This window comes from Melitaea cinxia, chromosome 18 (assembly GCF_905220565.1).
Source record: "Melitaea cinxia chromosome 18, ilMelCinx1.1, whole genome shotgun sequence".
Lineage (NCBI taxonomy): Eukaryota > Metazoa > Arthropoda > Insecta > Lepidoptera > Nymphalidae > Melitaea > Melitaea cinxia.
This window is the reverse complement of record NC_059411.1, coordinates 1997952-2013336: the sequence shown is the minus strand read 5'-3', so window position 1 is coordinate 2013336 and position 15385 is coordinate 1997952.

The window sequence follows — 15385 nt, the reverse complement described above, 5'->3', positions numbered from 1 at the left end:
CATTTGGTAGGTATATTATTTAAAATCATGTGCCATTTTCAAAATTTATTTGTAAGTTATTGTCATAGTTCATTGAAATTGTTTTAATGCTAACATTTTAAATTGACTCACTCTAAACTCTCCCCAGAAGGATATACTCCCGTGTTGGTGGTCCAGAAATACACACAATACACAAGAATAACGACCAGATCACGGCCAGTATCTGTTGGGATATGGCCAATACAGATGCTTACCAGCGCAACAGTCAGTGTTGTGACCGTTGAGCAAATTAAAATGATTTTATCTAAATCACCTTAACAAACAATCCAGTGCTAATCTCATTACTTCTGATATTGTTGCCACATTATCATAGTAATATAGTACTAAGTAAGTGAAATAAAGATATTATTATTATTATTATTATTAAACAATCCAATTGTTAAAGGCCTGTTTTATCGGTCGTAGATAATGTTTAACTTGTAAATACGTTAGGAATAGACGTTAACAGCAGGTCGTAGAATAGGTTAGGGCCTGTTTCACCACAAATAATAAACTTAAGCTTTTAGATTCATAGTAGTGAAATTTGATGGCAAAAAAAACATCTAAAATTTATCAATTAAAAATCAAAATAATAAAAAAATAAAATAAAAATGATCAAATAACGATATCTATAACCGGTGAAATAGGCCATAAAGTTTATACAATTACCCGCTTCGTGTATTTTTAGTTAAATTTCCAACACACAAGTGAGGTAACACAAATTACGAAGGTATAACGTTCCTGTCAACTAAACACATGTAAGAAACTCCCATAAATTAAATTGTGACCGCTGTTGCCGCAAACAAAACACATAATTATGACTGACCGACTGAATTATTGACTGATTCATCATCGCAAAACTCATTTTTTGTCGGTAATGATATTTTTAACCGACTTCAAAAAAGGAGGAGGTTACTCAATTCGACCGTATGTATATATATATTTTAATGTATGTTCGGAGATAACTTCGTCGTTTATGACCCGATTTTGATAGTTCTTTTTTTGTTGGAAAAGAGATATCCCTAGTTTGGTACCATGATAAGGAAACCAGGATCTGATGTTGGAATCCCAGAGAAATCGAGGGCTCTCTCGAAAATCGTAGTGACGACTAGTGCGTTTGTTCATTTCTGTTGTGTTTTAAACAATAAAATGAAAAGTAAATAAAAAATATATACTATTTTAGCATGTTTAGAATTTTCATCCAAATGGGTTAAAATGGAATATCTCAATAGAGATTCTCAAAACAGAAACTAAACAAAAAAAAAAACAGAACAAAAAAGTGGACAAAAAAATGTAACGATCAAATAGATGATGCTAATCGTCTCTCGTCTCCTCTAAAAATTGTTGACTAGCAAATAAATATTACACAACATTCAACTAAGTAGTTTTAATTTCGAGAAAGAGGAACCGTTAAACCCAATTAGCCTTGGCATTGGAATATTCTGACATTCAAAATCCAAAGCATTCTGTATTCGAAAAGTAAAACATGCTGCTATGGCTTGTGGAAGTGAGGATGTTCACTAACTATAAAGTACTGCTTGATTGCAGCTGATAAAATTTATTTACGACGTAAGTTACTGATAGGGATCGGTATAACTTAAAAGTGGTTAAGGACCCCTTTTGCACTTAATTTATCTCAACTACTAAACAAAAAGTTTTGCATTTACTGGTTGCGAACAGAAATATCTGACAGATAAAGACTGTTATGTATTGGACGCTATTAGCGTCAGATATAAGTAGCAGAAATTTAACAGCAACCAGAGAAACAGGCCTTTAGCTTTATAAGTGAGCTCAGAGTGAATAATCGGTAAGCGATGAAAAGGTAACTCGGTGAAGCTAAAGAGACAAGAAGTGGCTGATGCTGCTGAGAAAACGACCCTGCTCCAAATAGAGTAGTGAGTACTCCTACCAAGCCGATCTTAAAGAGGTGACCTGTACTGGTTATCACTTTTCAGGGGCAGATTAAAGAAAAGAATGTAAAGGACATTTAATTTCTCTTTTCGAACTTAAACCTACTCTTAACTATATTAAACGCGTATCTATTATTAGGTACCTTCTACTATAAATTTAAAAACAAAGTATGTTGATTTTACTATTGTACATTAAAAAAAGATCTGTTTTATTATATGTTATTAAACTATTTACTTATGTATCTACTTCGTATTCAACGCATTACATTATTTTATATTACTTTTATAAAGTTGATCTAACAACTTACAGCATAATTAATTAAATTAAATGTCACGAGGCTGCTCTAACTAGAATCAAATTTGATTACATTTATGTCAAAAAAACGAGTGTGCTTTAGACCATTGGACTGAAGTAAAACTTACGAAACGTAACTTTCTCTCTTTCTATCTTAGCTATCTTATATCTCCCTCTCAACTTCCGTTCGCCTTGCCCGATAACACTTTTCGTAACGCTCCCGTCACGCATTTATCAGCTTACTTCCCAAGTCAAGCGTGCGGAAAGAAGTTTTTCTTCAACACAAGGGAAACAAGACGAAAATATTTCAATCTAACATAACATCTAATTTTAACTCCTTCACATAGTTCACCTCGTGAGTAATAATATCCTACATTATTAATTCGCTGCCCATGGCGGGTTTATTTCAAAAATTGAAAGAGATATCATCGGCATGATGTATCGACGCCATTTGTAACACGGCGGGGAGCGCGCACAAAACGACATTCGGAATTCAAAATTAAATTAAAACGCGGTAAAAACAACGTGTTCCCGCCCGTTCAATGGAACGTATTCAAATTCGTGGTAGATTCGATCTGCGCTAATTTGTCTATGACTCAAATGTTCGTTTGGTCATTCTATTTAGTTGATAAAAAAAGATGTTCCTTTTTTTGTTTTGTTAAGGAAAATACTGCTTGTGATTCTTTTGTCTGATTGTATCATTTTTTTGGTTGCGAACTATATCAAACATTAAAATGACCTTTATTTTTGATCATACTATAATCAGAATATTATTTAAATAGTCTACTAGTATTGTCGTAGAAGGTACTGTATTAAACTAACAAAAAGTAAGTGTACTTATTTAAAAATTCTGACTTATCATATAAATAACAATATAATATAATAAAATAATAATGCAATAAACATAACTCTCACTAATATCATATATGAATACAGGTTATTAGTTTAATGTGAACATAATTTTCTTAAACTTTATTCTCCCTGGTAACTAAACAGATCGATACGGAATCCCGGCACAGAACGCATTAAATCGATATATGGTGTATCATCTGTCATCATTAATGCCACAGTATCCTAATAAGTTCGCTACAATAAATAAAAAGGAAGAATATCAAAGAGTTGCGCCCCGTTTAATCGTTGTAATTGTGGCCAAATGAAATATGGCATCGGTCGATACGGACTCTGTCGTGGGTGTCTCAGCGCCTTAGTATCGACGTTTACACGCTATAAATATTTTAAATGATTATTTTAATGCGCTACTCCGAGTCATCATTTACACGGCGACGACGGCGCGAGGCCGTGACGGAGCCGAGGGCAGTTAAAACATTCGCACCCCATTGCGAAATCACCGCTAAAATAAATGCGCTTTCGTCAACAGTTCTCATAAATAGTGGAGCATCGCTATATCACCGAGCCCGGGTTTAAATCTGGCCGTATTATGCGCGTCCTGTCGAACGGCAGACGCTTATTTGTGTCCAAAAAGCGCTCGGAAGACTTAAAGCCCTCTCGCTTGATGTATGGCGGCGACACGCGATCGCCGACCTTTATATTCAAATTGGGCCGTATTCAAATGCGCCCGTTGCCCGTTGTCTATGCGCCGGTTGACAATTTGCGGGCATTTCGAAAAAGGAACGGCGGAACATCATATCATTCTGATTTTGCTTTTTGGCGCGCCGATACGCATCTGGCTCCTGGAGAACGGTCGGAGTCATGTCCAATGGCTTGCTTTTATTTTAGCTCGATTGTGTCCGGAGGAGATATAGTTTCGAGATGGGGAGATATTTGACGTGAGGGACTGATAAAGTTAGTGTTTTGCGGCGGTCGAGACGTTAACGAGCAGTTGAGTAATGAGACGCGCCATTGTAGTTTGAACAATGGGTGCTTCCGATCGGCTATTGTTTCTATTATTGAAAATGATACGAGGCGGTGTCGGGCTGCGCCACCTGTCCTCAATAAAACATGCCTTATAGAACATAGTTACCGAACCTAAAGGTCAAAAGCGTTAGGGTTATACTGTACATCGATATTTACTTTTCAAACGGTTAGATCCGTTACAAAAAAAACTATTTTCAATAAATATCGAACACGTACAAACAACTTGACCAACAGACGTATAAGCGATAAACAGTTCCTCTCTACACACATATACTAGTGTTCGATATAATTAAGCAGGTTGCAAATTTTCGTGCCGAAAGTTGATGCAAATCACAAGGAGATGCGTCGGCCGGCATCTGCATACAATGCTGCAACGCTCCAGTTTGCCGTAATTTACTGCTGGCCGGGCCGCGCTTAGATGTCGTCGGAAGATAGCCGGCGCATGCCTAATTTAAAAAAGTTAAGTATGTTTTTTATACGTGCAAAAAGGTTTAGCTTAGTAATGGTCTACATTATGCAATAATGGTTTGTTGACCGCATGCCGAGATAAGACTTGAGCTTTGAAGGCGGAGCCGTTTCGCTCGTGAATTCGACGACTTAGATTTATTGATAAACAAATTGATAAACAAACGATAAAAACAGGAAAACTTGTCGCAAGATTTAATAATTAAAAGCTAACTAACATGGCTCCTAATTTTGTTATTAGATTTTGTCCTGGTGGTACAGAGAATCAACTAGACAGCGAGGAATCAAAATTTAATCACTCACTATTTCAAATGTTAACGTCTAAATCCTTTATTGTTAAAGCCTTACCTTAATCTTGTCGAAACGACATCGGCACATTTCGAGGTGTAAGACATTGTCACTTTTGACAGAACCAGGTCTCTCACGGAGGCTCTCGTGAAAGAAACAACTAGAAACCAGTAGAAGCTGTTCTTACATACACTACATAGTTACGTCTTAACTCTGAATCAAAATTTACGTTGTACGTGTTTTCATTAATTCAATGTAGTTTGTAATACAATAAATAATAAAATAAATAAAAAAAAACACTCCACGGCTCCCAGTAGGATTATCTCCTGTGTCGGGAGTCCGGAAACACACACAATACACATGCACAACGCCCAGACCACGACAAACATCTATATGGCCAATACAATGTAATGAGCGGGAATAAGACCCGCGACTGGCATTGCCACAGCCAGTGCTGTGACCGCTGCGCCGACATGTCGTCGCCAATTCAATAACGTAGTGGTAGCCACAGATGATGACCAATGTCACGCGTGACAGATAATTTAGAAAAAGCAGATTGATCCTTTCGAAGAATATTAAAACAGTATCTAAACGCCAAATTACACTTGTACGAGACAACCGTGACTCTTCCACTCATGCGTAAGCGAGACAACACAATATAGCATTCTCCTTTACGCATAAGGATACGCATAGTCTTAACTAATTACATTTATAAAGTATAGAATTATAGGATAATAGCTTAATGTTTAAATTAGTTATTAAGATATTCGTTTTATATTATAGGTGAGGCAAGGGTCCGCTGGCTAGCTAATTCAGGATAATATAAAAGGCGACGCCATTTTGGGAGTTGCAGGTAATTCTTCAGAGGAATATAGTACTGCTTTATTGACGACTCCCTGTCGAAGAACACGGTGAATAGAACCAGCAACTCTCTTCAACACCAAGGACCGGCTCTAGTATAACAGACGTCTTAAATACAATCCACTTGTTTCTATCGACTAGGGTCCGGTACAACACTGTTAAATGTCACAATTTGGCATTAAATGACACAATATGTCAAATCAAGATGTCTACGTTTTTTTTTTTTTTTTTTTTTTTTTTGTTAAATATACTTTGGCACAACTGAAAGCCATTAAACCAATCAATCAATCAAAAAAAAAAAAAAAAAAAAAAAAATAGAAAATAATCAAGCAGGTTGTACCCGGTACCCGGTTGTTTAGTAAGCATCTTTAGTTTGTAACAAACTTATTTATTACTGGCATAAACAGTTTACTGAGATGAATAAGACTAAAAAAGATCTGATGTCAAAGTCAGTTCTGATCTGTATTCTGTGCTATTCTGTAATAATGAGACAAGACACAGCAGGAAATATCCTGCTCAAATCTGGAGCAGACCGATCAGGGAATTACTTCGTCCTTATAGAAGATCATACCTAAATAATACCTCCTTCAAGCAGTGTTGTGTTTCCCTTTAGGGACCAAGGTGACCAGAGCTCCTGGGTAGGATTTGAGGTAGGGCTGGCTGTTTGGTCTGTTCTGGCGTTGCAGGCGTCTATAGACTACGGTAATAGCTTACTGTCACGACCTTGTTTTTATAAAAAAAAAGAAATACAAGAGTGATAATTACTGCACCCAATGGAACTATACAAGTTGTCTTCGAATATCTAGTTAGCTATAGCTAAGTTGAGGCATGGATAAACCGTATAAATATTGTGAGTAGTACCTGGATAAGTAGGTAATATAGATAAAAAATATTTACTTAGTATTTTAAAAATAAATCATAGTTAAATTTCGACGTAAATAACGTAATTCTAAAGTTTTATAAAAAAATGTGTCAATGCTGCATCTGTTCGAATTAAAAATTTGAATATCAAACTTGCTAGGTGGGATTTCCCCATTAATAGTAATAAATATTAACGTCAACATTATATCATCTATATGTTAATATCGTCGAAATTGAATAATGAAGGCGAATTTTATTGACTTTTAAATGTTTAATCAATGGTAAAATCAAATATACTAATTTATTCATGAGACCATCTATCAGCTGTATGCGTGTAGTGGGAAAAGTATTGGTCAATCAGAATTTCTATATTTTTTTCTTTTGTGGGATTAAAAAAATATAATAAAAAAAACTTTGTGATGTCGTGGGACAACAGATAGAAACGAAGTTTCTTATTATAAAATATTAATTTCTTCTATTCGAGCTATAAAAAAAAAATCCGTTACATATTTTTATTATGATTTTTTATCGATAAAAATAAAAAGAAACTACTTTACAAAATTATCTTAACACCTTTATTTTATTTACAATGATTTATAAAAATATGTAATAATTATCGAATTATATAATAATAATAGCAAACTGCAATAATAATAACAGTCATCATGTAGACTATACATTTGACACTGTATGTATATATCATACATATATGTTATATGAAAATCTTACGCTTTTTTTCAACGTTACGGACGTTTTTTGCCGGCTATCGTACGCCTCCGCAACCCCTAAGGAACTTCGTTCGAAAAAATTAATATACAAAAGTAATATTCAAATTATTTATTTGTACAGGTTTGTTCTACAGATTACTTTTGATTATAAATATAATTAGTCTAATTAGGACTTTTTGATTTCTAACTTTTTAACCGACTTCAATAAAAGGAGGAGGTTACTCAATTCGACCGTATATAATATATTTTTTAATGTATGTTCCGGGACAACTTTGTCGTTTATGAACCGATTTTGATAATTCTTTTTTTGTTGGAAAGGAGATAGTCCCTGGTGTGGTACCATGACCAAGAAAACCAGAATCTGATGATGGGATCCCAGAGAAATCGAGGGAAACTCGAAAATCCGCATAACTTTTTACTGGGTTACCGATTTTAATAATTTTTAATTTAATCGAAAGCCAATGTTTATCATGTAGTCACATTTAAATTTCATCGAGATCTGATTACAATTTTTGGAGTAATCTTTGATAATGCGTATTAACTTTACTAATTTTTCGTTTACCTACGTTGTCTTACTTGTCGATATAATTGAAGTTGGTTACTTTTTCGTTTGCCTGCAAACTTTAACACAATTATCACATAATCAGTCAGATTGAAAAAATATTTTTAATATAATAAGATCTCATTGAGGGCGTTGAACATTATGTTACGACTGCAAAGGCCAATCCAATTTTAAAAGTATCGAAACTCATCGCGAGTGAAACCTGGAATAACGTATAGTGTCGTATTAAAATCGCAGATGTTTTTTTGCAATATAAGTTGCAGGTGGTGTACATTTTATAATATAAATGTACGTTTAATCGGTAAACATCTGCTTTTTTGTTCGGTCATAGATAAGAAATACTTTTAAAAAATGGTAATCATGAGCTACCTAGAATTCTTATATTCTTTTTTTATACTTATGTCAATGCACGAAATAAGTTACGATCATTTAATATAACTATAATAATCATACTTTGTAAGAATAATATCTGTATATATAATGTTATTACATGTTTTTTTATATATTTTTTTATTTTAGGCCTGCGATCAGTCGCTCAGACTATAATCAGGTGTGTTGCCAGAGATTAGTGTTTGGAGAGATAGAGCCACTGCTCCATTTCCCCTTAGTAAGGCAGTACATCGGCTCTCTTGAGTCTCCTAATTGGATTTGGTTGCAGAAGCATACTGGATAATGCGTTAGGATGAATTGTCAAGTGGTCCTTGTAGTTGGCTGAATATCGTTTTGCTTCATCCAAGATGGTTGGGATTTTTAGATACTCGTGAATTTCCGAGTTGCGAGCATACCAGGGCGCCGAGGAAAGTACCCTTAGAATATTGTTTTGGACTCTCTGCAGGCACATAATGTTGGATTTGCTGGCTGTCGACCACAGTTGGATTCCATATGTCCAAATCGGTTTTATTATGGAACAATATACCCTCAGCTTGTTGGATAAGGATAAGGCAGACTGTCTACCGAGGAGCCAGAGCAAATTTTTAAATCTTAGATTGATTTCGTTGCGCTTCGTTTTTATATGATCTTTCCATGTCATCCTCCGGTCCAGGTGAAACCCAAGGTATTTGACGCAGGTTGATTGCGGCAATGTGTCTGGGCCTAGGTTGACCGGGGGGCAAGTTTCACGTCTTAGGGTAAATGTGATGTGGTGACACTTTGGAGCGCTTGCTTTTATGCGCCATTTAGTCAACCAAGCATTGGTGGCATTGAGCTGGCTTTGCAATAATCTGGTCGCTTCGTTTGGGTCACGATCACGACTGAGGAAGGCCGCATCATCGGCAAAAGTTGCAACAGCTGTGTCAGGTGACTGGGGTAAGTCACTAGTAAATATGTTGTAAATGACCGGACCAAGTACAGAGCCCTGGAGTATGCCGTCTGTGCAGCTATGAAGGGAAGATCTTGCGTTTCGGAGCTTGACTTGGAACTTTCTGTCGCTGAGATAAGATTCCATCAGCAGGTAGTAGGAGTGTGGAAGGTACTTTTTAATTTTATAGAGTAGTCATTTATGCCAAACCCGATCAAAAGCCTGTTGTACGTCGAGAAAGGCAGCCGAGCAGTACTCTCTGCTTTCCAGACATTGTCTTATTGTAGAATAGACTCTATGTACCTGGTCTATTGTTGAGTGGTGTTTTCGAAAACCAAACCATGTTCTTACGTGTAAAGAATTTTTTTTTTTTTTTTTTTTTGTATATTTTTACGGATGAGCTAAAAACTGACATTAAAAATTCGTTTACGAGGAGATTAATTGTTCTACTACGTTTCCAATAAATTAAATAGGCTATATTTTAAGGAGAGAAAAATGAAAAACGAAATTTGTGTAATTTATGCAAGCGAAGCCGTGAGGTATTTCTGTTTTTTTTTTTTTTTTACACTTGTGACAAATAAGTTAATAACAAAGTGATATTAGTAAAAAATATATAAAATCTTCTATTATGTGCTTTTTCTGTAACGTTTCTTAAGTTTGATGCACATAGTAAATTTTATTACTAATCGATATTTTTCTCTAAAAGTCGTAAAATAATTACAACGATTTTTTACTATAGTGACAAACAAGAATACGGGTTGACTGATGGAAAGCGATTAGTGTAGCCCATGGACTATGGACGCCTGCAATATCGGTAGCATGACAGTAGTATTATTTGATATCCTCTCTAAGTTTGAGGTATGAGTCGTGCTGGTCCTGATTATGAGCAAGATATTTTATTTTACGTCCTACTATTTATATGCGAATGTACTGTAAATGTAGTTATATAGTTAGTTCTAGTAAGTGGTAGCAATAGTTTAATATATATGTAGTTTTAGTCATCAATTATTTATTGTAAAAACTTTTTAACCAACGTCAAAAAAGGAGGATACCTATATTTATGTATGTTCGGGGATAACTTCGTCTTTTATGAACCATTTTTGATAATTCTTTTTTGTTGGAAAGGAGATATCCCAAAGAAATCGAGGGGAACCCTGGAAAATCGTAGTGACGACTAGTGCGTTTGTTAATTTTTTTTTTTCGTCAACTTACGTTGTGTTACTTGTCTATGTAGTTGAAGTCGGTTTTTTAGCAAACACAATTATTAATAGTTGAAGTAAAATGAATTTGCCGAAGAGGTATTTATAATAAAACATGCAATATACCGTAGCTGTGGCCGTAGCTAGAGTACTTTAGTAGCTACACGGGTGCCAATTTTTATTGATATAAAATTTTAAGCTCGATGATGTCTGAGTATACCACCTGAGTGGCATTTAGTAACAACGAAATGTAAGGATCTGTTTTTAGGCAATGAAAAAATGGCTATAATATCGTTAGACTACGAAGGTAAAATTCGCAATTGTCAATAAAGTGCTAAAACAGCTCAGGTCGGAAATCGGCCGGTCGGGATTGACCGAGAAGACCACGGTTCAAATCCCCACGCTACGTCCTTTTTTTTCTAATTGCACTCATGATTTTGTACTTAAATAACCTTACTTAAATATTTTTATTATTATTTCGGTAAAATCGGAAAATATTATTCATATTTTATCAATATGTAATTCGTATTTAAATATGATTTCCAAAAAACACGATTTATAAAAATACCGAGCTAGGCCCGGTCACCCGGTTACTTACAGACTTAATACAAAAAACAAGCTAGTGATGCTCCATTATTTATAAATTCTGTAACGCTCTATCTTTACAGCGCTTACAGCGCTATCGTCACGGTTTTCGAAACATTGTAGTCATCATTAGAAACAAGTAAATAAACGTCATGGGCGTACTCGCGAGTTTCAACAAACAAAGCCCTTTTTTATCGGTCCTTGACCACCAATTACGAAGCTCGGAACGCCCTCGACTGACAAATTGCAGTACCGTGCCCTTTGCAACATGGCCGACCGGTTCGGAATTATAAATTAACAGCTTTTTTTGCGTTTAACGCATTTTTAATTAACGTACTGTATTTATATGCTTCGCTTCCTTGAGCAAGGAGGAGAATATTTTAATTTATAAATATTTATGAATTTTGGACTTAGATTTTGAACAAAGCAATTTTTAATTTAATCCTAATTAAAGTAGGTAAGTATTGAGAGTAATGTTATAACTAAGGACAAAAAATAATCTAACAATAAGGTGTGCTACAGCGTCTATTAAAATTTTGCAAATTTTAGGAGTTAACAGACCTATTTTAAAACAGATTTTTCGGTCTTTCTAATGGGTTTAGATTATAATGAATAGTGAGTAAATTAATCACACTCATCGACCCCCAGTAGCATATTCTCCTGTGTTGGGGGTCCTGAAACACACACAATACACAAATACACATACACAAACGCTCAGACCACGAGAAATAATTATATGACCAAGATAAATGCCTGTCGTGGGCGAGGATCGACCTGGGACCAGCCAACAGCCAGTGCTGTGACCGTTGCGCTAACGCGTCGTCAAATGACTATTGAATTAAGAAATTGAGTAGAATTGTGTATTATTTTGCCACGATCAGCTTGCTATTTTGTAACCTACAAGCGACTGCACTTGTGTGTCCGAAGTTTTGCTAGTAGAGATTTATTTTAGCACTAGCTGTGCCCGCGACTTCGTCCGCGTGGAATTTAACAAAAAGAGTAATTGTTCAGTTCGTAGTTATAAAATAAATAAATTTCTAAAATAAAAGTAGCCTAAGTTACTCCTTATTACACCAGCTATCTGCCAGTATAAGTTCCGTCAAAATCGGTCCAGCCGTTTCAGATTTTAGCCGGAACAAACAGACAGACAGATAGACAGACAAAAATTATATAAAAAATGTTATTTTCGTATTTGGTTTTTAGGTATGGTAATGGTAGGTACCGAGTACATACATAATTATGCATTTAGTCATCATCATCATTACAGCCTATACAGTCCACTGCTGGACATAGGCCTCCACAAGTTTAGGCCAAAAATAACGTGAACTCATGTGTTTTGTCCATAGTCACCACGCTGGGCAGGCGGGTTGGTGACCGCAGGGCTGGCTTTGTCGCACCGAAGACGCTGCTGCCCGTCTTCGGCCTGTGTATTTCAAAGCCAACAGTTGGATGGTTATCCCGCCATCGGTCGGCTTCTTAAGTTCCAAGGTGGTTGTGGAACCTTGTTATCCCTTAGTCTCCTCTTACGACACCCACGGGAAGAGAGGGGGTGGCTAAATTCTTTAGTGCCGTATCCACACAGCAACTGCCAAGGAAGGGTTATGTTTTTCGCGCGTATCTTGTATGTATGTAATATTCTTTACTACCTCATATTTCCAGAACCACTGAACGGATTTACATAATTGAGGTATCGTTAGGTTCGTCTTAGCTGCCCAAGTGTTCTTAGATAGGTGACATTAAAAAAAATCAAACATGGCGGCTGCGCGAAGCCATTATAGTTATTGAAAAAAAATTTTTTTTCTCGAATGCTACAATATACCCATATTGTAGCATTCGAGAAAAAAATGAAATTGAAGGATAAGTCAAATCATTCTCTCTTTGTGCATGTCTCCGACTGTATGTTATGTACGACGTTGCATAAAGTTTCGAAGGACTACCGTATTAATATATTTTAAATGTACAGCACAAAATGTTTGATATTGTTTCTATTTATTTCGCTGACTTTGTGTGCATATTGAATTTTTATCTTGTTCCAGCTTTTTCAGTTGATTTTCTATTAGTTGTTCTTCACGCAGGCGGGTTTTTTGTTTTTTTTTTTAAATTATTATTTTAATATTACAAACAGACACTCCAATTTTATTTATTTGTATTTCATGTTTAAAACACTTAAATCTATAATAACATAATGAAGAGATACAATATTGGAGCACAAAATAAGAAAGTCATCTTAGTTTATTACTAGCTCAACCTGACTTCATTTGCATATAATAATTACTTAAAATCAACATCATTTTAGACCTCAACTTCATGACAAATTTTATTCTTTTGTTACGACATATTCGTACAATTTAGGTTCAGTGACTACGACCTAGATTTGACAATATTTCTAATCTAGTCTTATTTAAAAATACTACTACTCCTTTTCAAACTACTAAGCTACTAGAAACTATATTGTATACTGTGCTTAAATTTAATTATATTAAACTAGCTGTGCCCGCGACTTCGTCCGCGTGGAATTTAACAAAAAAGTTATTGTTCAGTTTACAGACTTATTAAATAAACAAATTTCTAAAATAAGAGTAGCCTAAGTTACTCTTTATTACATCAGCTGCCTGCCTGCCTGAACCTGAGCCTGAACAAACAGACAGACAGACAGACAGACAAAATTTTTAAAAAATGTTATTTTAGTATATGTACCTATATGCATTTAGTAAAAAGCGGTTATTTTAATATTACAAAACAAACAAGCGGTTATTTTATTTGTACCCATAGATAAACTGTAATGTCTAAATTTGCACTTTTTGGAGGCGTTTAAGAAAATGACGCATTATTTGGAGAATTAGTAATACTATTAAAGTACTTTAAAATAAACCATTTAATCTAAAACTAATGCATCGAATTAATTATCGAATTAATGGACTTGTGTATATTTTCACGAGCGGTAGTTTCTTATAGTGTAAGTTATAATTGTAAACGGGGTAATAATATCGCTAAGTTAAACGTTTAATGTCGACACAAGTCGATAGGTATCTGTTTTGTTTTACATATGTTCTTAGTGTAGGTCGAAATACTTCTAACACTTCATTTAATAAATACCTACTTTTTCAATTTCTATTTACTAGTGGGCGCCCAATGGTCGAAACTCGACCATAATTCAATTATAAACAAAAGAGTATATAATTATATATATATATGCATGTGTGTGACAAATACATGGAAGTGTGTGTAATGTTTTTTTTTTTTTAATTGATTGAATGTATTTTTGTGCATAATTAAAAAAATATTAGCATTATGCACTCCTTCTCTATATAAACTATACGTGTACGAAATTTCATACTCCTCCGTCCGCGCAATTTTCGTAAAAAGAGGTACAAATGTTTTAACCGACTTTAAAAAAAAAGGATATTCTCAATTTAATGTTACCTCAGAACTTTTGACTGGGTGGACCGATTTCAATTATTATTTTTTTAATCAAAAGGTGATGCTTGTCGCGTTGCTCCATTTAAATTTGATTGAGATCTGACGAGAACTTATTGAGTTATCCCTAATAATGTGTATTTACTTGGCCATGTTTTCGTGGACTTAAGTTGTGTTAACTAGTCGATATAATTAAAGTAGGTTTTTTTCCGTTTGCAAGCAAAAACACAATTATGGTCTTATAAAGCCTATTTTAAAGAAATGTTATAAAACTCGGTACATCTTATAGGGTAACGCAACTAATGATATTAATATCAATCCGAGTGCAACCGAGTGTAACGACTAGTTAATATATACTGAACGATGGTCAGACTAGAATGCTGTATTAGAAAAACACAACACACACACACACACACACACACAACACAGACAATAGCAAATATCTCTGTGGACTGAAAAACATTTGTCTTGAAGGGAATTAAAACAACACAGCGTAACTGTCAGTTACTGTGACCACAATAACTCCATCAGCGTCAGAACACGTCATAGGTTTACAAGGCAGTCCCGGGACTTTCGTTCTGCAGTCTTACGTAATAAGTCGCCTGTAGGATTTAAGCGTAATATATGACGTTTGACGGTTTGATAAAGGCATGGGCAACTTAGAGCCCGAGGATGTTGTTCATTTTAAATAATCACAATGCCATCCGTAATCATCAGTCACTCTGACGTCAAAAACACAACTCAATTTAACGATACGGTTTCGAAAAATTTCGCAAGTTGTAAAATAGTCGCAAATTCAAGATAACAATTAAAAATAATAATGGCGGCTTCAATGCAGGTGCGTGCAAGCTGCGCGTACGCTTTATATACGATGTTTAAATAGTTTTGACACTTTTTTCGAGTTTGAACCTTATATCCTGTAGATAGAGTTGGATTTTTTTGAAGTATTTATTTAGTCTTGCTACCGTGTCTATGGGGCGAGCTAGATATGATAAAATACCTACTGTGTTGTAATTAAATGGCG